At 41.1% G+C, this 24520-nt stretch overlaps 1 protein-coding gene across 5 annotated transcripts in view; it reads left to right on the top strand.

Moving 5' to 3' along the window:
• The window catches only part of kiaa1328 (KIAA1328 ortholog), a 179900-nt gene that overhangs the window by 141130 nt on the left and 14250 nt on the right, over positions 1–24520 (top strand). Inside the window, exon 10 of one of the 5 annotated variants that reach the window (XR_009645000.1) lies at positions 6962–7032. The exons of the other annotated variants lie outside the window; for them this stretch is intronic. The gene's annotated coding sequence lies outside the window, so the exon portion shown is untranslated. The remainder of the gene's footprint in view (positions 1–6961; positions 7033–24520) is intronic. 5 annotated transcript variants of the gene reach the window in all.

Below are 24520 nucleotides of genomic sequence, written 5' to 3'. Positions count from 1 at the left end.
ATGTGCAGTGGTACGTAGTAATCAGCAGGAAGCTTCCTTGCCTATCCAATGCTGTGAGATGTCACAAGGTCCAGACTCAATGTTGAAGATTCTGAGGGCAACTTCCTCCCAACTGTATATCACTGTGCTGCTAATTCTGCCAGGTCCAGGAATGGTGATGGCATGGTATGTAAAGTCTGATTCTGTATGTCTGTATCAGGTTGCTGAAGACAGCTGTCTTAACTTTGGCACTGGCCTGTACATGAGACAAAGTGAGCAACTGGGAATTTGGAGTCGAGTAGAAATTCAATTGTTAAGTCTTTTGCAAATCTAATTATACAATAAAAGTCAGAATCAGATCTAGCCTTTAAGGAGTTTAAAATGGCATAGCTAAACCGACAGCTGCCTGGTATTATCTATTTAAAAATCTGAAATTCTTTCCCTGAATTTGGTGGTTCATTATTGTAGGAGTAAGTTGAGAAAGACAAGTAACTTATCATAGCTCCCTATATAAGAAGCACTTGTTGAAAGTGCAAGGTTAGAATAAGTTGCAAAGTTAGAGTGAGAGCGACCGAGAAAGTTACTGGGAATGTGGGTCAAAGTGGGAATTTGGAGCAGAGTAGGGAGGAGGCACTTTAATTAATGTTTGTGGCAAGAAATAACATCTCCAGAATGACAGTTGAGTGGAAGAGAAAATAAAGTGCAAATGAAGTGGCCTATCTACACTGAGACCAATGTGCTGTCACAAATGCAGGGAAACCAACTGAACAGTCTGTGGATTTAGTCAATATTTCTAATCTTTAAAGTGAAAGTTGGGTATTAGTTTGTGTTTAAGTCTCTAGTCTTTTTGTCTCTCTTTCTGAAAAATAATTTAAGTTTTCACCGTAAGTTCATACAAGTAGCTTTTCGAGTATTGGCTTGGCAGGTCAAAAGGGCCAACAGTGTGTGGGTTTCCTCATGAAAGGCTTATGCTGATTTTCCTGCTTCTCGGACGCTGCCTGACCAGCTGTGCTTTTCCAGCACCATACTTTCGACTCTGATCTCCAGCATCTGTAGTCCTCACTTTCTCCTAGTGTGAGAAATAATTTAAGTTTTCATGATAAGTTCATACAAATAGTTTTTAGTGCAATGGGATGGCAGGTCAGAAGGGCCAAGTGGAGTGTATAGCCTGCGGTATGTGTAAAGTTATGGCGTAGCGTGTTACAAATGCATCTGCAGGAAGTACCACTGGCTACTCAGGCTTGAGCTCCAAGTTTTGGAAATTGAGTGGCAGCTGGAGTCACAGTTGTGCATCACAAGGCACATATTAATAGTGCTTATAGGGAAGAGTGACACGGTAGATTAGAAGTATACAAAATCCAAGCAGGAGTCACAACCTATCTTTCTTGCTAATCCGCATTTTGGAAACTGAATGTGAGGGTCATGGTTCCTCAGTGCAGTGCTGCCAAAGTCAAACCCATGGCATCGTAGGTGACACAGCTGTACATGGAAAGAGGAAGAATAGAAGAGCAACATAGAGTCATAGAGATGTACAGCACAGAAACAGACCCTTCGGTCCAACTCATTCATGCTGACCAGATATCCCAACCCAAACTAGTCCCACCTGTCAGCACCTGGCCCATATCCCTCCAAACCCTTTCTATTCATATACCCATCCAGATGCCTTTTAAATGTTGCAATTGTACCAGCCTCCACCACTTCCTCTGGCAGTTCATTCCACACACGTACCACCGTCTCCTTGAAAGATTTGCCCCTTAGATCTCTCTTATATTTTTCCCCTCTCACCCTAAACCAATGCCCTCTACTTCTGGACTGCCTGACCCCAGGGGAAAGACTTTGTCTATTTATCCTATCCAGGACCCTCATGATGTTATAGACCTCTGAAGGTCACCCCTCAGCCTCCATCACTCCAGGGAAAACAGCCCCAGCCTGTACAGCCTCTCCCTATAGCTCAAACCCTCCAACCCTGGCAACATCCTTGTAAATCTTTTCTGAACCCTTTCAAGTTCCACAACACCCTTCTGACAGGGAGGAGACCCAAATTGCACGCAGTATTCCAAAAGTGGCCTAACCAATGTCCTGTACAGCCACAACATGATCTCCCAACTCCTGTACACAATCCTCTGACCAATAAAGGAAAGCATACCAAACACCTTCTTCACTATCCTATCTACCTGTGACTCCACTTTCAAGGAGCTATGAACCTGCATTCCAAGGTCTCTTTGTTCAACAACACTCCCTAGGACCTTACCATTAAATATATAAGCCCTGCTAAGGTTTGCTTTCCCAAAATGCAGCACCTCCATCTCCATTTCTCAGCCCATTGGCCCATCTGATCAAGATCCTGCTGTAATCTGAGGTAACCTTCTTCGCTGTCGACTACGCCTCCAATTTTGGTGTCATCTGCAAACTTACTACAAAAAGTAGTGAACCCAGCACTGATCCTTATGGCACTCCACTTATCACAGGCCTCCAGGCTGAAAAACAACCCTCCACCATCACCCTCTGTCTTCTACCTTTGAGCCAGTTCTGTATCCGAATGGCTAGCTCTCCCTGTATTCCATGAGATCTAATGTTACTAACCAGTCTCCCATGGGGAACCTTTTGAACGCCTTACTGAAGTCCATATAGATCACATCTACCGCTCTGCCCTCATCAATCCTCTTTGTTACTTAGAAAAAACTGAATCAAGTTTGTGAGACATGCACTTGTAGGGAATTCCATAGTCAGAATCAAGCAGTCAATGTGACTCCAGGGTGGTGTGTTTCTTCCGTGAGTTAAGAATGTTATGTAGTGGTTGCAGTGTGTCTCTGAGTGGGGAGGAGAGTTAATCACCTAGAGGTAGTGTGTACATTAGGACCATGACATAGGCAGGATGAAATCCTGAAGCCAAATATCAGGGAGTTGGGATGGAAATTAAAAATAGAAGCTTAATAACAGTAATCTCAGAATTATTTCCAGTGCCAGATGTTTATAGCATAAAACAGTCGAAGTGATCGATTGAATGCACATCTGTGAAACTGGTGCAAGTGGGAGGCATCAGGTGTCTGAGGAATTGGGACTGGTACCTGGGCAGGTAAAATCTGTACAAGCTGAACAAGTTGCAACCTAACAGGACTGGGACTGTTCACCTTTGCAGGGAGATTTGTTCATGTTATTGGGGTAGGTTTAAACTAGTTTGTTAGGGGGATGACAACTGACTGGTAACCCAAATTGGAAGGAAATAAAGTGAATAACAGGAAGTCAAAAAGGTGTAAGGGAGACTAGAAGACAGGTGAAACAAAGTCAAGCAACTGGAATGATGTCACGAAGATAAAGTTAAGAACACTATTTATCGCGCACAATTCATAAAATGGTAAATATTCTAAAAGCACAAATCGAGATACATCGGTATAATCTACTCCCCATTACAGAAGCATGGCTCATGCTGACCAGGTCTGAGAACTGAATATTAAAAGATTTTGACATTTAGGAAGATAAGCAAAAAGGAGATGGAATTGCATTGGTGACTAAAGGAAGATTTCAGATTGGAGGAACAGTGTATGGTATCTGTTTGGGTGGAGCTACCAAACAGCAGAAATTCCTGGTGTTATTTTCAGGCCACTAAGTAGTAGTGGTAGTATGGGGCATGATATTACCCAGGAAATGAAAGAAGCACATGGTAGAGGCAACATATTAGCATGGATAACTTCAGTTGACTGGATAAACAAATTTCACACTGCAATGTAGAGAATGAGTTTCTGGAGTGTGTTCGGACTAGGATTCTAGAGCAGTATATTGAAGAGCTGACAGACCTATAGTATTTCAGATCTAATATTATGTTAAAAGGACTAATTAACAAGCTGGTTGTTAAAAGAAAAATCTTTAGGGATGAATGACCAGAATATGACAGAATTTTACATTTGTACAGTATTTGAAAATGAGAGTTCATTCTGAAGCAAGAGTATTAAATTTGAATGAGGGAAACTGTGAAGACATTCAGCACAAATTGGAAAAATGCATTAAAAGGCATTAATAGGCAATGGATTGTCTTTAAAGAGCTATGACATGACTTACAACAACTGTACTTTCCTGAAGGTACAATAACCCCAACAAAGGTCAGATAACCCTGGTGAAGATATCAAGTTTTGCATTCTGTAAGATTAAAAGAAAAGGCTTATAAAGTTGCCAGAAATTGCAGTGATTGTCAGGACTGGAAGTCTTTTAAAGTACAGCAAAGGAGGATGAAGAAACTGGCAAGGAAAGGGAGAAAATATGGATGCAATTTAGCAAGAAACATAAAAATAAACTGTAAAAGTTTCTATAAGCACGTGAAAGGAATCACTTAGCTAAAATCAAACTTGTTTTACTAAAACTTGTAATAGACATTGTGTGGGTCTGTTACATTGTGAGAGTCAAGAGAACTTTGAATGGGGAACAGAATAATGGCAGAGAAGTTAAATGATTACTCTGCTCACTGAGGAATATACAGGGATTCTCCCAGAGCTAGAGATCCAAGTAACTAGAGAGACTAAGGAGTTTGCAAAAAAAAAAATTAACGTTAGAAAGAGCAATTGTATTGGAGATGTTAATTGGGTTGAAAGGTGTCTAATTCCCAACATCTGGTATTGCACATGCCAGAGTGGTGAAGGAGCTATATCTAGAGATACTCAAAACATTGGCAATTGACTTATAAAATTCTGTCCACTGTAGAATGATTCCTACAGATTGGAAGATAGAAAGTGTCAGCCTACTGTTTAAGGAGCGAACGAGAGAGAAACAAGGAAATATAGACCTTTTAACCTTGTATCAGGAGTAGGAAAAATGACAGAATCTATTGTAAAGAATTGAGTAAATAGATACTTAGATGATAATGATCTGATTGGGCATTGTCAGCATGGATTCCCATGAATGAGAAATTGAGTTTGACAAACTTGAAGATTTTTTGAATACTTTAGTAAGAAATTTGATAGCAGAGAGCCGAAAGGCATTTTATGTGTTCTGAGGAAGGGTCACTGGACCCAAAACATTAACTCTGACTTCTCTTTAGAGATGCTGCCAGACCTGCTGAGCTTTTCTAGCAACTATTGTTTTTGTTTTTGATTTATATATCTGCAGTTCTTTGGCTTTTTATTTTATTTGTCATGGCTGGTTGGTTTGCAAATGTAAATATTTTAAGAGATATGTTAAGTGGAGATGAACAAACGATATGGATTACTTATCGTTAAATCACTGAAGGTTAACGTGCAGGTTCAGCATGTTAGGAAGACTAATGGAAGGGTAGCCTTTACTGCAAGAGGATTTGAGTACAACAGTAGTGAAGTCTTGGTGCAATTATACAGGAGCTTGTTTAGACTGCATCTGCAGTACTGTGTGCAGTTTTAGTTACCTTATCTTAGGAAAAACATCTTTGCCATAGTGGGAGTGCAGTGAGGGTTCTGCAGACTTGTTCCTGGGAATTCTCAAAAATTCCACCCAGAAACATGGCATCGACTTGCATGTCAAATATAAGAGCATAAGACGTAGGAGCAGAAATTAGGCCATTTGGCCCATTGAGTCTGTTCCACAATTCAATCATGGCTGATAGGTTATTCAACCCCTTTTTCCTGCTTTCTCTCCATAACCTTTGATCCCCTTGTCAGTCAAGAACCTATCTATCTCCATTTTAAATATACTCAATGATCTGGCCTCCACAGTCTTCTGTGGCAATGAATTCCAGATTCACCACTCTCTAGCTAAAGATGTTTTTTCTTACCTCCATTCTAAAGGGTCTTCCCTTTACTGTAAGGCTGTGCCCTCAGGTCTTCATCTCTCCTGCGAATGGAAACATCTTCCCAAGGTCCACTCTGTCCAGGCCATTCAGTATTCTGTAAGTTTCATTCATATCCCCTTCTCATCCTTCTAAAGCCCATCGAGCATAGGCCCACAGTCCTCAAATGTTCCTCACATGCTAAGCCCTTCATTCCTGGAATCATTTTCGTGAACCTCCTCTGGACCCGAAACAGGGTCAATACCTCTTTCCTGAGGTATAGGGCCCAAAATTGCTCACAATACTCTTAACTGTGGTCTGACCAGAGCCTTATAAAGCCTCGGAAATACATCCCTGCGTTTATATTCTAGTCCTTTTGAAATGAATGACAACTTTGTATTTGCCTTCCTAACTACCAGCACAACCTGCAAGTTTACCTTCAGAGAAACCTAGTACTCCCAAGTCTCTTTGCACTTCAGACTTCTTCTAAATTTTCTCCCCATTTAGAAAATAGTCCATGCCTCTATTCTTCCTACCAAAGTGCATGACCTCTCACTTTCCCACATTGTAATTTATCTGCCACTTCTTTGCCCACTCTCCGAAACTGTCTTAATCTTTCTACAGCCTCCCTACTTCCTTAATACAACCTGTTCTTCTATCTATCGTTGGATCATCTGCAAACTGTTGGCTTGAGTGTGTGTGGTCACCACGTTGGAATTTTAGCTGCATCCAACTCTGAGTCGGCATATCTTAAAGTCCTGTGCATCTTTGAAACAAAACCTTTGTTGCCTACTTGATTCTTTGCACTGAGTTATAATCCACCTGTAAATCAAATACACAGTTTTGGGATGAAAAATATGAAAGCTACGCACATGGCTAAAAAGTGATTGTTTTGTTCACTGAATATGTACAAAGGCATGATATTTAGGATTGGAAAATGGGGTTAGCTTATATACTAACTACCATTTACAATATTTCCTTTGATGGGATGATGCAGAGAGGAGGACATCAGTCTTAAAATTGAAGCAAATCCATTTAAGAGTGAAATTGGGAAGTATGTGCACTGTAGAGAGGTTATTGGAAATTTGGAATACACTTCACCGAAGGATTGTAGACACGGGTCAGTTAAACACGTAAGACTCAGATCAGTGCATTTTGTTAAGCAAGGATATCAAAGCAGAGGTAGGTAAGTTGAGTTGAGGAGCAGATCGGTCATGATCAGTGGGGTGAACTCAGTGTTGAATCTTATTCCAGATTCGCTTCTTTGTCCAAGAGTCCATTCCATATGAAGAATACCTTAATCAGTTCTTTGTCTCTCACCTTCGGTAATATCACTGTTTTCTTTTCATTGATATCTTTAAAAGTAGTGCTATTTAACAATTTTAAGTTGTTTTACAATCTTACATGCCTTAATATGGTCATTTCACTTAAAATTAGTTTAGTGTTAAGTTTCTCTGGTTGCACCTACTAATGTAACTTTCTGATGATGTGGATTAGCCCATTTTATCATAACTGTTTGAACATTTTTCTTGTATAGCATGCCAAAACTGAACATGTGCTCAAAGTTCGATCAGACTGGAACATTGCATAATTTAGCATTACATTTCTCAAGTTGTACATTATTGAATGAAAATTCTGATTGATTTGGTGTTACACAGTGTGTGAGCATATTGCCTTTAAGATTACTACAGTTCCCAGATTTCCTTCAATCCCACCTTTGGTTAGTTTTGAAGTGATAAAAACCAGCTTTGACAAAGAGTCACTTAGAATCGAAACGTCAGCTCTTTTCTCTCCTTACAGATGCTGCCAGACCTGCTGAGATTTTCCAGCATTTTCTCTTTTGGTTTCAGATTCCAACATCCACAATAGTTTGCTTTTATTAAGTGATAAAAATCATATTGAACTTGAAATGTTAAGTTTTGTTTTTGTGTTTACAAATGGTGCCAGACTTGCTTGGTTGTCCAGCACTTTCTGTTTTTATTCAGATAACAGTTGTCTATTTCTTTTCCTCTAATACGCTCTGCAAGTAGCTGGTTAAGTGCACTTCATCAAATCACCAGTTTTCAACTCATGAATATAACCTCATTCTTTATGCCAGGAATAAATGTTCAAGTGTAAATGTAGAAATATAAAATGGGCTAACTTGGCTTACAAAAAGACAAATTTCTGGAAAAGCTCAGCAGGTTTGGTAACATCTGTGAAGAGAAATCAGAGTTAATGTTTCAGGTCTGGTAACCTTTCCTCAGAACTGCATCTGCATTGCTTACTGGTGAACCAGGTAACATTAAAAAGCAGCTATTAATTCCTATACACTGACTGAGTAATCTTGCTAGTCACCTCGTTTGTAATATTTCCCATGGTAATATTTCCATCTGTCCTGTGGATGTTTGGTTAAATCCTTTACATGTTTTAAGGATTTGTTTTCTCATTCATGTTAGTCATCAATCTTATACGGGCTAACTCTAATATTGAGGATACGATATTGACACCTTTTCAAGTGAATACTCGTATTAAATGTTGTGTACATTAAATATTTTGTACGCGTTCTCAATTTAAATCCAATTTAAAGTTTAGACTCTTGAGATTCCCATTTTTTCTGATTCCCTTATCTTGGAAGATTTTTATGTTTGCTTTTACACTAGGCTCATTTTGAGATTCCTGTTTGCTGTTTTGACATATTTTAGTAATTTCATATATTTCTCCCTGCAGAGGTTGTAAAATTTATTTCTTCTCATTTTGTAAGATTGTTGCCATGATGCATTTAATATGTGCTTGCTAATCCACTGTAGACACCCTGCAATTTGCTATAAAACATGGCTTTACAGAACTCCAAAGTACAAACACCTGCTCAAGATTGACTTCCCCTACTTAGCTTGTTAAAACCCCTATCTTTAACTCAGTGATAGAATCTAATGACCACATTACTCTAGGATTGAAAGTACTTTGATACTAGGTTTAATGAACTCGAGGCAACCCAAAGGAAAACTGGAGGACTTGTTAAGACCAGGTATTGAGCAGATCTATTCTAAAGAAGGCTTTCCTGCTATTCTTATGCAGCAAATTTGGCTACTTAGATCACCTACTATGTGGGATTCTTTAGGTCAACCGTCAGTGTCAATATTTCACTTATTCTCAATTGTGATGATATACCCTGTCCTGCTGAATATTTTTGACATTTTCCTCTGTCTTTGAAGTTGTTTCTTTTTTCAAGGTTACGAAGTGTTCTTTTCACTAAGGTAAATTAGTGTTGCATCCACACTACCTTGAGCTCGATCTTGCTATCACCACTATTGCCCAGCATTGTTATTGGGTCATTGAGCTAAAAACTTGCAATTCATGTAACTCAAAAAAGTTGCCTTTTTTGGGCCATGATGACGCTATCCATTCTTGCTGTCAAGGTGGTAGGAAATAGACTTGAGTTGCAAAGTCTGAGAGACTGGTTGGAGAGTAATCCTAGTCTCCTCAGTTGAATAATTTATGATTTCATAAGAGTGAGAGTATGACTAATATTTTCACAGTTCCCAGAGCAGTATAATTTTGAAAAACCTATGCAGAAAAGCAATGAATTAAGTTTCAGTTGCTGCTGCATGGTTCTTTGGATTCTTTGATGACCATCAGTAGGTAAAAACTAGTTTAAAATTTATATTCCAATAAATGGTTTATGGAGCCATCTGATATGCAGTTGCGAAGAGCTGAACTGGAAAAATCAGCACTGTAGGAATCAACCATGCAAAACTACTTGATGTTCATAAAAATACTTGTAAGATGATTAGTACAGGAACAGAGCTAAAATTGTTTGATGAAGGCCAAAATTCTTTTTACTAGTTTAAGTGATTATAAAAATGAAAATTGATGGTAGTTCGCCAACATAACTTAATTTCCGAGTAAAATAATGGATTGAACAGTGTTCAAGTGCATATGCTGCTGTTTTTGCAACTCACTAAAAGCAGCATTGAGAGCTGTGTGAATTCATGAATTATTTAGTGTGTTCTAGAGAGAGCATTTGAAATGTTTAATAGCTAAATCCTTAGTTCATGGGGAATAAACTTGCATATACATACATTAAAGCATGAAGCTCTCAAAGGTTTATGCTAATTAAGAGAATTATGCTACTTTAGCAACATTTGTATACTGAAATGGAAATGCAAAATTCATGAACTCAGCCAGCTCTGATACGAATAACTGTGTTAGCGCTTCATTATGAGATGATAGTGATTTACTGGGAGTTGTCTTGTGTCTAGTCCCTAATGTCAGAAGACTGAAATACATAATGGCGAAAGGATAAAGAAACTTGGGATTTTCACCTTTGAAAGAAAACAGTTCAAAGGGAGCTTATTTGATGTGAAGAAGTTCCAAACCAAAGGAATAGCCATGGGCACCCGCATGGGCGCCAGCTATGCCTGCCTCTTCATTGGATATGTGGAACAGTCCATCTTTCGCAGCTACACTGGCACCATCCCCCACCTTTTCCTCCGCTACATCGATGACTGTATCGGCGCTACCTCGTGCTCCCACGAGGATGTTGAACAGTTCATCCACTTTACTTACACCTTCCACCCCAACCTCAAATTTACCTGGACCGTCTCAGACTCCTCCTTCCCCTTCCTTTCCTAGACCTCTCCATTTCTATCTCGGACGACCAACTCAACACGTATGTTTACTACAAACCAACCGACTCCCACAGCTACCTAGATTACACGTCCTCCCACCCTGCTCCCTGTAAAAACGCCATCCCATATTCCCAATTCCTTCGCCTTTGCCGCATCTGCTCCCAGGAGGACCAATTCCAATACCGAACGACCCAGATGGCCTCCTTCTTCAAAGACCGCAATTTCCCCTCAGACGTGGTTGACGATGCTCTCCACCGCATCTCCTCCACTTCCTGCTCCTCGGCCCTTGAATCCCGCCCCTCCAATCGTCACCAGGACAGAACCCCACTGGTCCTCACCTATCACCCCACCAACCTCCAGATACATTGGATCATCCTTCGTCATTTCTGCCACCTCCAAATGGACCCCACCACCAAGGATATATTTCCCTCCCCGCCCCTATCAGCGTTCCAGAAAGACCACTCCCTCTGCGACTCCCTCATCAGGTCCAAACCCTCCTCCAACCTAACCTCCACTCCCAGCACCTTCCCCTGCAACCGCAAGAAATGCAAAACATGTACCCACACCTCCCCCCTCACTTCCCTCCAAGGCCCCAAGGGATCCTTCCATATCCGTCTCAAATTCACCTGCACCTCCACACGCATCATTTACTGCATCCGCTGCACTCGATGTGGCCTCCTCTACATTGGGGAGACAGGCCGCCTACTTGCGGAACGTTTCAGAGAACACCTCTGGATTGGTTGGTGCGGGTGTCCCAACCGCCCCGTGGCTGAACACTTTAACTCCCCTTCCCACTCCGCCAAGGACATGCAAGTCCTTGGCCGCCTCCATCGCCAGACCATGGCAACACGACGCCTGGAGGAAGAGCGCCTCATCTTCCACCTAGGAACCCTGCAACCACAAGGGATGAATGCAGATTTCTCCAGCTTTCTCATTTTCCCTCCCCCCACCTTTTCCCTGTCCAAACCCTCAGACTCAGCACCGCCTTCTTGACCTGCAATCTTCATCCCGACCCCTCCGCCCCCACCCCCTCTCCGGCCTATCACCTTAACCTCCTTCCACCTATCGTATTCCCAAGGCCCCTCCCCCAAGTCCCTCCTCCATACCTTTTATCTTAGCCTGCTTGGCACACCCTCCTCATTCCTGAAGAAGGGCTTATGCCTGAAACGTCGACTCTCCTGTTCCTTTGATGTTGCCTGACCTGCTGCGCTTTTCCAGCAACACATTTTTAAGCTCTGATCTCCAGCATCTGCACTCCTCACTTTCTCCTAGTGAAAAAGTTAATGTCAATTTCTCCCTCCAAGATAACCTGCAAATGGAGAACAAGGGAAGATGAGTTCACAATTATGAAAGAATTCTTCAGAGTTTTTTTTGACATCAACAGCAACTTGTATTTATAGTTATTCTAGTTCTCGTTATGCTTGGACATGTTATAACACCCCTTTAGGGCAGACGAGACTTGAACCTAGACCTTCTAACCCAGAGTTAGGGACAATGCCATGGCACCACAATATGCTAATTCATTTTTAGAGAGACCCTTTGAATGTTGAAGAACTCATCAAGATGCTTCACAGAAACTTCGGTAGATCATTATTGACCCAGTTTCATCTGAACTGCAGCTGTAGTCAGAACTGTGTGTGGACTGGAAGGAAAATAAAATCATTTTTTTAATCATTCAAGAGTTACTACCATGGTGACTCCCTCAATTAAGATCATCATATAATTCACAAATATATTCTCTCCATCTTTTTTTGTAAACTACATCTGTTTCGAGTTTTGCTGTCTTATCGTCCTTTCACCGTTATCTGTTGTAATTCCTTTCTTTCCACTGCCAAAGATTTCACCTTCTGATGCATAACTTTAATTTTGTGTTTATTTCCAGCCCCACACATCTCATTATACAATTTTTCTTCAGCCTGCCTACATGAATTTTTTATTTTCTTATTCTTAACTCGTGCTTCTTTTCTTTCCTGTTTCTATTGCCATTGTTAGAATCTCACCTGCTATCCACACCGTATGTCTCTGTCTTTTCTGTTTTGATAGTGTTTCCTTTGCAGAATGTTATAAACTCTTTCATCTTGTTCCATTTGCTTTTGATTCTTGTTATGATTCTTCAATCCTGAGTTGTTCGTACATTTTTTAGTTGGAGTGAAAATCATAATAGAAGGGGAAAAAAATAACATTTGAAACATAAATTAGTGGAATGCATCCTAGGTTTAGATCTGAATTGTGAACAAAAGAATCCATATTTAACATGTAAACAACCTTCAAATAATGCTGAAAATGTGTTGCTGGAAAAACGCAGCAGGTCAGGCAGCATCCAAAGAGCAGGACAATCGACGCTTCGGGCATGAGCCCTTCTTCAGGAATGAGGAAAGTGTGTCCAGCAGGCTAAGATAAAAGGTAGGGAGGAGGGACTTGGGGGAGGGGCAGTGGAGATGTGATAGGTGGAAAGAGGTCAAGGTGAGGGTGATAGGCCGGGGTGGGGTGGGGGCGGAGAGGTCAGAAAGAAGATTGCAGATTAGGAAGGCGGTGCTGAGTTCGAGGGATTTGACTGAGACAAGGTGGGGGGAGGGGAAATGAGGAAACTGGAGAAATCTAGGTTCATCCCTTGTGGTTGGAGGGTTCCTAGGCGGAAGATGAGGCCTCTTCCTCCAGTCGTCATGTTGCTATGGTCTGGCGATGGAGGAGTCCAAGGACCTGCATGTTCTTGGCGGAATGGGAGGGGGAGTTGAAGTGTTGAGCCATGGGGTAGTTGGGTTGGTTGATCCGGGTGTCCCAGAGGTGTTCCCTGAAATGTTCTGCAAGTAGGCAGCCTGTCTCCCCAATATAGAGGAGGCCACATCGGGTGCAGTGGATGCAGTAAATGATGTGTGTGGAGGTGCAGGTGAATTTGTGGCGGATATGGAAGGATCCCTTGGCGCCTTGGAGGGAAGTAAGTAAGGGGGGACGTGTGGGCGCAAGTTTTACACTTCTTGCAGTTGCAGGGGAAGGTGCCGGGAGTGGGGGTTGGGTTGGTAGGGGGTGTGGACCTGACGAGGGAGTCACGGAGGGAGTGGTCTTTTCGGAATGCTGATAGGGGAGGGGAGGGGAATATATCTCTGATGGTGGGGTCCGTTTGGTGGTGGTGGAAATGACAACGGATGATATGATCTCCTTCCACCTATCGCATTTCCAACACCCCTCCCCCAAGTCCCTCCTCCCTACCTTTTATCTTAGCCTGCTAGACACACTTTCCTCATTCCTGAAGAAGGGCTCATGCCCGAAACGTCGATTCTCCTGCTCTTTGGATGCTGCCTGACCTGTTGCGCTTTTCCAGCATCACATTTTCAGCTCTGATCTCCAGCATTGGCATTGCTCACTTTCTCCTCGAAGATTTTAACTTTCAAATAATACTTAGAATTAAACAAGAACATTCTTTTTTTCCTTCAAAGTCTGTGAGATAGTGTCTAAATCTATATTAGTATTCAAAAGTTAATAAATGTGTTCTGAAATGTGACATTGAGAATAAATATGTGAAATCACAATCACACAAAAATATGAAATTAGCAGAATTAGACCATTCAACCCCTGGAGCCTATTTCACCATTCAATAAGATCATGGGTGATTTGATTTGTGTTTCAAAATCTGTATTTCCATCTATTCCTCCGATGATCCTTGATTCCTTGCCGAACAAGAATTTACCCATCTATATCATAAAAATATTTTATGATGCTGCTTTCACTCCCTCCTGAGGCAGAGTTCCAGTTGCATAACCCTTTGAGAGAAAAGCAATTCTCCTGAAATGATAGACCTTAATTTTAAACAACTGACCCCTAGCTTGGGCTGTGGCACAAGAGGAAACATTCTTTCCATGTCCAGCTTGTCAAGAGCATTCAGGATCTTGTGTACTTCAATCAAGTCACCCCTCTTTTAAACTCCAGTGGAAATAAACCCAGCCTGCCCAACTCATTCTTATAAAATCTTCCACACATTCCAGATATCAATCTAGTAGATGTCCTCTGAACAGCTTCCATCTTGATTAAGTAAGACCAAAATTGCACACTGTATTTCAATAATTCCCTTCGTAACTAAATTAAAATATCCTTACTTTTATGTTATGTTCCTCTCATAATAAAGGAAAACATTTCATTTGCCACCTAGATTATGTGTTGAGTCTGCATAATGACTTTTGTGATTCGTGCACCAAAACACCTCAATCCCTCTGTATCTTGGAATTCTGCAATTACTCTCTCTTTATATGTAATATTCTGCTTTTTAATTTTTCCTGAACAACTTCAAATTATCCCATGTTATACTCTAGGTTCAGATTTATTCCCATCTACTTAAGGAAGTATTACATGGCTACAGATAGTTTATGTCTTGTTCGTGACATATTTTCCTACCTATCTTGGTGCTGTATACAAATTTTGCTACTGTTACACCTCCTGCACCATGAGCTTTTATTTTCCTCAATAACCTTTGATGTGACATGTCTTCAAATGTCTTGTGAATATTCAGGTATACTATAAAGATAGACACCCATTTATTTACAGCATCCTCCTCCTTCAAAGATCCTCAATACATTGGTAAAACATGATTTCCCTTTGAAGAAACCATGCTGACTACTCACCATTTTCTTGATTTTTTTTCACATTAACAGCTATAATCTCTTTGATTCTAACTGCTTGGCCATGACAAATTTCAAGCTAACTGGCCTATAGTTTCCTGTTTTCTGCCTCCCTTCCTTCTTGAGTAGAGGGGTTATATTTGACAGTTTCCAGTCCAATAGAATCTAACCTGTAAATGGAAAATTTAGAAAGTTAATAACTTTTTAGTGACCTCTTTTAAGAACCTAGAGTTAAGTCCATTTGGATCCAGGGAAGTAACAGTTGGCAGCTCCACCAGTTTGCTTAGTACCATTCTCTTGTGAATATAATTTCACTTGATTCTTTGCTCTCATCCACTACTTGATTTACGACTATTACTAGATTAGATTGGCTACAGTATGGAAACAGGCCCTTCGGCCCAAAAAGTCCAAACCGACTTTCCAAAGAGTAACCCATTCCCCGACATTTACCCCTGACTAATGCACCTATCACTATGGGCAATTTAGCTGGCCAATCACATCTTTGGAATGTAGGAGGAAACCGGAGCACCCGGAGGAAACCCATGCAGACACTGGGAGAATGTGCAAACTCCATACTCTGTCACCTGAGGCTGAGAATCGAACCCGAGTCCCTGGCGCTGTGAGGCAGCAGTGCTAACCACTGAGCCACCGGTTGCTGGAATATTTTTTGTCTTTTCTATACTGAATCTTCTGTATATTTATGTATATAATCTGCCATTTCCTTATTCCTCCTATTAATTCCCCATTCTCACTCTCTAGTGCTGCCATTCTCAACAGGACCATACGGTCCCATTGGGGGTCCGGGCACATTCGAAGGGGGTCACAGGGTGTTTAATAATCAATTATTTTCTGTCTATCTGTCTGTGTTATATCCCTGTTTGAAAGGGGGGCCCTGGAATCTGAGAAGAGCTCCTAGTGGGGCCGGCACCAATAAACCCATTGAGAATTACTGCTGTAGTGGACCAATACTGACGTTGCTTACCCTTTTGTTTTCAAAATATATGTAGGAACTCTTGATTTCCATTTTTACATTTGAAGCTAACTTTGTCTCATTGTCTAATTTCTTCTATCTCATTAACCTTTTAGCCATTCTTACTCATTCTTATATTCTGACCAGTTATCTGACCTCTTACTCACCTTTGTGCAATTGCATACTTTTTCCTTAAGTTTGATGTTTTCCTCAACTTCTTTAGTTAACCACAGATGGTGTTACGTTGCTTTAAAATTTTTCTTTGCTGGTAGGAGCATAACTTACTCTGAGTATTCTGAAATGTCCTCATAAATGTCTGCCATTGTGTCTTTATTGATAGAACATATAGAACATAGAAAAGTACAGCAAAGAACAGGTCCTTTCTCCCATGATGTTGTGCTGAGGTTTAATCATAATGTAAAATATAGTAACTTAACCTACGCACCCTTCAACTCACTGCTATCCATGTGCCTGTCCAGCAGTCGCTCTAATGACCCTAATGATTCTGCTTCCACTACCACCACTGGCAACGCATTCCATGCATTTACAACTCTGTGTAAAGAACCTACCTCTGACATGTCCTCTATACCTTTCCCCAATATCTTAAAACTATGATCCCTCGTACCTGTCAATTCTGCCCTGGGAAAATGTCTCTGGCTATTCCTCTCATTATCTGGTACACCTTGATCATGTCTCCTCTCTTCCTTCTTCTCTCCAGAGAGAAAAGTCCGAGCTTTTTCAACCTTTCTTCATAAGGCAAGCCCTCCAGTCCAGGCAACATCCTGATAAACTTTCTTTGCACCCTCTCCAAAGTCTCTGTATCTTTCCTATAGTAGGGCAACCAGAACTGGACACAATATTCCAAGTGTGGTCTCATCAGAGACTTGTAGAGCTGCAGCAAAACTTTTAAACTTGAACCCCCTGTTAATGAAAGCCAAAATACCATTTGCTTTCTTAACAACCCTACCCACTTGGTGGCAACTTTGAGGGATCTATGTCCTTGTATACCCAGGTGCCTCTGTTCCTCCACACTATCAAGAACCCTGTCTTTAATCCTGTACTCAGCATTCGAGTTTGACCTTCCAAAATGCATCACTTCGCATTTATCCAGGTTGAACTCCATCTGCCATTTCTCAGCCCAGCTCTGCATCCTGTCCATATCACACTGCAGCCTGCAATAGCCCTCTATACTATCGACGGCACCTCCAATCTTTGTGTCATCTGCAAAGTTACTAACCCACCCCTCAACCTCCTCATCCAAGTCATTTATAAAAACTACAAAGAGCAGTGGCCCAAGAACAGAGCCCTGCAGGACCCCACTCAACACTGACCTCGAGGCAGAATACTTTTCATCTACAACCACTCAGCCTTCTGTCAGGCAACTAATTCTGAATCCAGATAGCCAAATCTCCCTGTGTCCCATACTTCCTGACTTTATGAATGAGCCTACCATGGGGAACCTTATCAAATGCCTTGTTGAAGTCCATATACACCACATCTACTGGTCAACCTTCGTCGACCTGACTTGTCAACTCCTCGAAGAACTCAGTAAGATTTGTGAGGCATGACCTGCCCCTCACAAAGCTATGCTGACTGCCTTTAATCACACTATACTTTGCCAAATAATCATAGATCCTTGTAAAACTGATTGGTCTGTAATTGCCAGGGATTTTCCTATTACCCTTATTGAAAAGAGGAACAACATTCGCCTCCTTCCAATCCTCCAGTACGACTCCTGTGGAGAGTGAGGAGGCAAAGATCTTCGCCAGCGGCTTAGCAACCTCCTTTCTCACTTCCTGGAGCAACCTAGGATAAATCTGGTCTGGCCCTGGGGACTTACCAATCATAATGTTTCCAAAATTTCTAGCACCTTAACTTCATCAGTCTTAATCTGGTCAAGCCTGTATGCCAGCTCCTCAAAGTTCGCATTCACAACCAGGTCCCTTTCCTTAGAGAAAACTGAAGCAAAAAACTCATTTAGAGCTTCCCCTATCTGCTCAGACTCCACGCACAAGTTCCCTACGCTATCCTGTTTGGCCCTACCTTCTCCCTGATCATTCTCTTATTCCTCACGTATGAGTAAAATGCCTTTGAGTTCTTCCTAATCATATGCGCCATGCCATTTTTGTGCCCCCTCCTGGCTCTCCTCAGTCCATTTCTGAGCTCCTTTCTAGCAAGCCTGTACTCCTCTAAAGCTAGATCCTTGATTCCTCCACCTTATGTAAGCTGCCTTCTTCCTTTTGACGAGAAGCTCCTCTGTTCTAGTCATCCAAGGTTCCTTAATCTTACCCCTTCTTACCTATCTCAGAGGAATAAGTGCGTGCTTCACTCGCAACAACTGCTCCTTAAATAGTCTCCACATGTCTCCTGTGCCCTTTCTGTGGAACAATTGCTCCCAGTCTGTAATTCCCAACTCCTGTCTTATAGCGTCATAATTTCCTTTTCCCCAATTAAATATCTTCCCTTTTCCCCCTCTAAGACTATGTTAAATGTTAGGCAGTTGTGATCATTGTCACCAAAGTGTTCTCCCACCGCGAGATCTGACACCTGTCCTGGCTCATTGCCAAGCACCAAATCCAAAATAGCCTCTCCCCTCATTGATCTGTCTACATACTGAGTAAGGAAACCCTGCTGAATACACCTGACAAAAACTGCTCCATCAAAACCATCTGCACTTAGGAGGTTCCAATCGATATTGGGAAAGTTGAAGTCACCCATAAACACAACCCTGCTACCTCTGCATTTTTCCAGAATCTGCCTGCCTATTTGTTATTCAATCTCTCTACTGCTGTTAGGTGGTCCATAGAAAACCCCCAATGAGGTGGCTGCATCCTTGCTGTTCCTGACTTACACCCATACTGACTCAGCAGACACCCCTTCCTCATCAATCTTCGTTTCTGTGAGCTGTGATGCACTCTCTGATTAGCAATGCTACACTCCCTCCTCTTTTTCTACCCTCCTAGTTCTTTTTAAACATTCTAAACCCTGGAACATCAAGCAGCCATCCCTGCCCCTGTGAAACCCATGTCTCCGTTATGGCCACAACATCGTATCCCTAAGTACTGATCCATGCTATAAGTTCATCACTCTTATTTCTGACACTCCTTGCATTGAAACAGACACACTTTAACCAATCCCTTTGTTTCATCACATGAGAAACCTTCCCGATAAATTCACTACATCCTGTCACTGCCCCATCTGCAATTGTCCCCAGATATGTGGCTCTGATTCCCACTTCCCTGCCAATCTAGTTTAAACCCTCCCAAAACTACCTCCTGGCCTCATATGCCAGTTCACTTTTAGCTCACTCAGCTTTCAATCTCGCAAAGTTACCCTTATTTAGACACAAAGCAATGGTCTTAGACCCAACCTTCTCCTTTCAAAGTAAATGTAACATTCAGTCATATGTGGATGCCTAAATTCTGAGGCCATTAATTAATCCTGTCACATTACACATTATCAAGTCTAATATGACCTGCTGTCTGGCTGTTTCCAAAACATGTTATGGTAAGAAAGCCTCTCAAATGCATTTTATGAATTCTTCAATCAGGCTACTCTTCCAAGTTTTCCAGTTCATATGTAAATTCAAATCTCCCATAATTATTGCTGTCCATTTATCACAAACATCCAACATTTCTTATTGATTACTTTGTGGTGTATTGTAGTTACTGTTCGGGGTTGTGTACACCACTTCCATCTCCAAATGTTGCACAAATGCCATTCTTAATGAACAGTGCTACCTCTCCACCTTCACTTAGTTTCCTGCTTTTATTGGATGTCATATACCCTCAATATCCAGAACCCATTCCTTAACATCCTGCAGCCATATTTCCATAATGGCTATCAGATCATATTTGTTTACTTCAATGTGCACTACCAATTTGTTTATTTTCATTATGAATGCTACACATATTTGGATACAGAGCATTTGGTTACAGAGTTTTGTCTTTTTATTGTGTTTATAACACCTAACCTTGATTGTTGATGTATTTCTAGTTTTTTTTCCTGTCTGTTCTTTCCTGCCATTTTCTGACCCTTATTTCTTATTGCCGCCTTCCTCACTTACCTTGTTTCTATTGTTTGACATATCACATCTTTCCATATTTGATCCCTTGTCCCCAAAATTTAATTTCAATTCTAGTTGGGTAGTTTGCAAGAACACTGACCCCAGTGTGGTTCAGGTGTCGATCATCTGAACAATGCAGGTCTCACTTCTCCCACATCAGCCTTTCAGTTGCATTGTCATCTCTCTCTTTTTATGTATCCTGTGTCAATTACGTATGGCACAGATAATAATCCAGCAATCTGAACCTTTGAAATTCTGCTTTTCAATTTTGTACCTAGGTTCTAAATAGAGCAACTATTTCTGATTTCACCCATGTCCTTGGTGTCTATGTGGGTCACAACCTGAGCAGATAGAGTCTAAGAGATTTACAGCACAGAAACTGCTCTGGTCCAACTCATCCATGCTGACCAGATATCCTAAATAAATCTAGTCTATTTGCCAGCACTTGGCCAATATTGCTCTAAACCCTTCCTATTCATACACCCATCCAGATGCCTTTTAAATATTGTAATTGTATTGTAACCTCCACCACTTCCTCTGGCAGTTCATTCAATATACGCATTACCCTCTGCATGAAAGAAATTGCCCCTTAGGTCCCTTTTAAATCTTTCCACTCTCACCTTAAACATATGCCTCTAGTTTTTTAACTTCCCCCAGCCTGGGGAAAATAGCTTGTCTATTTACCCTATCCATGCCCTTCATGACCTTATAAATCTCTACAAGGTCACCCCTCAGCCTCCAATGCTCCAAAGAAAATAACCTCAGCCTATTCAGCTTCTCACTACAGCTCAAACCCTCCAACTCTGGCAATATCCTTTTAAATCTTTTCTGAACCCTTTTAAGTTTCACAACGTCCTTTCTATAGCAGGGAGACCAGAATTGCACACAGTATTCCAAAAGATGTCCTGAACGCTAGCTCAAACGGGCAGCACAGCCATCTGGACTTTCACTCTTTGGTGCATAGAATGATGTCAATTCCCTTCCCTTTTCCAGGTAGAGCTCAGGATTCCATGTGCTTGATTAACTGCTTCTTTTTGCCTGGCGTCAATGATTTGAACACATAGTCTCTCAAGTTTCTTCAGAATTATATCCTTTATTTTATATTACCTCGCCTCATTTCTCCAAGCAAAATAAAAGACTTTAAATTTCCCTGCATGAAATTTAATCCAATACTAACCTGTATCCTCTTGAACTTCATCACTATCCTCTGGGTAGTTTTTCCAAGTTTTGTGTTATCTGCAGATTTTGAAAATGTTCACTGTAAGTTTACCCATAGATAATTAATGGTGGTCCCATGCAAACCCCTAGGGAACCCTGCTATATACTTTGCTGTAATCCAATAAAACATTCATCACTGCTCTGCTTACTTCAACATCAGCCAACTTTATATCCATGCTATTACTGTACCTTTTATTTCCTGGGACTTACAATGTTAATATCTCCAGTGCATCAGATCTGTAGAAATTGTTTGTTATCTTGACAAATTTATTGCTGTTGCAAGCTTTTAATGCTATCAAATTTAAAGCAAACAATAACATAACAAATAACAGTAATAAAATAACATCAATCAGTATTTGTGTTTTGTAGGACATGTGGTTTCTGATTTCTTAATAGGCATTTGATGATGGATTTCAGGTTGGAAACTCTTTGCCAAAAATATTTGAATATTTGATAAAGCTAAATATAATTTAGTGAACTTAGAATATCATCTTACAAAATATATTCAAACCCGACCTTAAAAGAGAGCCTGTATGTTTCTCAGGGCAATGCCCTTCCCAACCAGAGTGAATCTGTCTTGTTTAAAAGTTAAACAATGCTTAGTAGTTAACTGTCAGTCATCATTAATGGGTGCATTGTCCATGTCAACCAATCAGAACTCACTTGCTAACCAATCACCACTCTCCTGTCTTTTAGTACAAGTATTGGTTTCATCTTGAATTGATATTCTTGCAAATTATCCTGAATGCAAGACGAAAAGCTATGGCAATTTTTTTTCAGGAATATTGAAGAAAACAAATATACCTCAGTTGCTGAGATCTATAGCTTGATTCGATGCGGATAATTTGAGGTCTCCAATGTCTTAGTATTATTTATGAAAGTGCAGTTAGTTCGAGACTAAACTTGCATATATATATCAAAGAGACAGATTAAGAAGTTACGGGTACAAAATGAATCAGCATTTTTTTTTCTCTCGAGGAAACTTCTCGCTCACGTTTTAACCAAACTTTTAAGTTACTTCCTTTTCTTGCCAATGTAACTTTGCCCTTGTATTAATTTGAACTAGGGTCTGAGTTTAATTCTGACTTCAGGAATGTTTAGCTACAGAAGCTGTCATTGATTGCACATTTATATTGTTAACTGAAAGACTTATAATGTACTCATTTCTGACTTCCATAAAATTGTTATTTTGGTTTAGAAGTAACCTTAAATGCATTAGCTTCAGTTATTCTTTACTCCGTCAATGTCACTCACAGCTGAAATTTAAGAATTACACAAATGAGACTTAGTGGCACTGAAAAATAATTGCAGATTAATCCTAAACTCTAGATATTTTACTTAAATCTAAACTTGCTGGTGTTCTCAACTAGAAATAGGAAGCTAGCCAATTCCATACAAATTTTGTCTGAACGTAACAGATGGTGGTGGTGAATGGTTGCTTTTCTGACTGGAAGTCTGTGACACAAGGATCGGTGCTGGGTCCACTGCTTTTCAACTTACATATAAATGACTTGGGTGTGAATATTGGAAGCATGGTTACTAAGTTCGCAGATGACACCAACATAGGTGGTGTAGTGGGCAGTGAAGAAGGGTATCTCAAAGTACAACAGGACCTTGATCAGATGGGCAGAGGAGTAGCAGATGGAGTTTAATTTAGGTATATGTAAGGTGTTGCATTTTGTTGTGGCAAACGAAGGCAGACTTGCACAGTTAACGGTAAGGCCCTGGGGAGTGTTGCTGAACAGAGAAACCTAGGGATGGAGGTGCATAGTTCCTTGAAGATGGAGACGCAGGTAGACATAGTGATGAAGAGGGTGTTTGGCACACTTGCCTTCGTTGGTCTGAATATTGACAATAGGAGTTGAGAGGTCATGTTGCGGTTGTACAGAGCATTGAGACCAGTACTATAATATTGCATACAGTTCTAGTTGCTATTCAATAGGAAGAATGTTGTTAAACTTGAGAGACTGCAGAAAAATTTACAAGGGTGTTGCCAGGAGTGGCAGGCTTGAGTTATTGGGAGCGGCTAAATAGGCTGGAACTTTTTCCCTGGAGGGTCAGAGGCTGAGGGATGACTTTATAGAAGTTTATAAGGGGCATGGATAGGGTGAATAGCAAGGTCTTTTTCTAAGGTTAGGGAAGGCCAAAACTAGAGGACATAAGATTAAGGTGAGAGAGGAAAGATTTAAAAAGGACCTGAGAGGCAGAAGGTGCTGTATGTATGAAACAGGTTGCCAGAGAAAGTGGTGGAGCTGTGTACAATTACAACATTTAAAAGGCATCTGGATGGATATATGAATAGGAAAGAGTTTAGAGGGATATGGGCCAAATGCTGGCAAAGGGACTAGGCCAGATTGGGATGCCTGGTCAATATGGATGAGTCGGACCAAAGGTGAAAATGTGTTGCTGGTTAAAGCACAGCAGGTCAGGCAGCATCCAAGGAACAGGAAATTCGACGTTTCGGGCCAGAGCCCTTCATCAGGACCAAAGGACCTGTTTCTGTGCTCTATGACTATAAAAGGGGAAAAGAGTGATCCCCTTTTGTGGGATCCCCTCCACCAATTGGAGCCAGTCTCTCCCTGAGATCATACTGAACGATGAATCGTCTTCCCCTCCCCTCTTCTCAAACCCAAAACCCCACCTCCCCCACTGCTCTTGCTGGGGCCTACAACCATGTACTACCAATAGCCTAGACTTGCCTTCACAACCTCCTGTTTTGGATTCTCGCTCTAGTCCTAGAAGTAACTACCACTTGACATACCTAAGACCATAGAGTTACCAGCCAATCAACTTTTGAGGTTGGACTTAATCAGTGGGCAGGCTCCCAACAAAGTTTCAACACAGGCTTTGGGGAACATGGCACCTATTGAATCCAGCTGCAAATGTGTTGCTGGTCAAAGCACAGCAGGCCAGGCAGCATCTCAGGAATAGAGAATTCGACGTTTCGAGCATAAGCCCTTCATCAAAGGGCTTATGCTCGAAACGTCGAATTCTCTATTCCTGAGATGCTGCCTGGCCTGCTGTGCTTTGACCAGCAACACATTTGCAGCTGTGATCTCCAGCATCTGCAGACCTCATTTTTTACTCGAAGACTACCTATTGAATCCAGTCTACTTGCTTCCAAATAGTAAGAAATTTGAGGATATTTTTGATCCGAATTATCTCAGCTGATATCCATTTTTGCATTCAGAGTGTTCTTCATTCATATCAAACTCGTTGATCCACGATTCTACTATTTAACATTAAATCAAGTAGCAATTACAATTTTACTCCATCAGTCAATGTGTTAGATGAGGCTTGAGTTTTAAATCTGCATAAAAAGGTATACAAAATTCTCTT

This window comes from Hemiscyllium ocellatum, chromosome 1 (genome assembly GCF_020745735.1).
Source record: "Hemiscyllium ocellatum isolate sHemOce1 chromosome 1, sHemOce1.pat.X.cur, whole genome shotgun sequence".
NCBI lineage: Eukaryota > Metazoa > Chordata > Chondrichthyes > Orectolobiformes > Hemiscylliidae > Hemiscyllium > Hemiscyllium ocellatum.
This window is presented reverse-complemented; position numbering and strand designations above follow the sequence as displayed.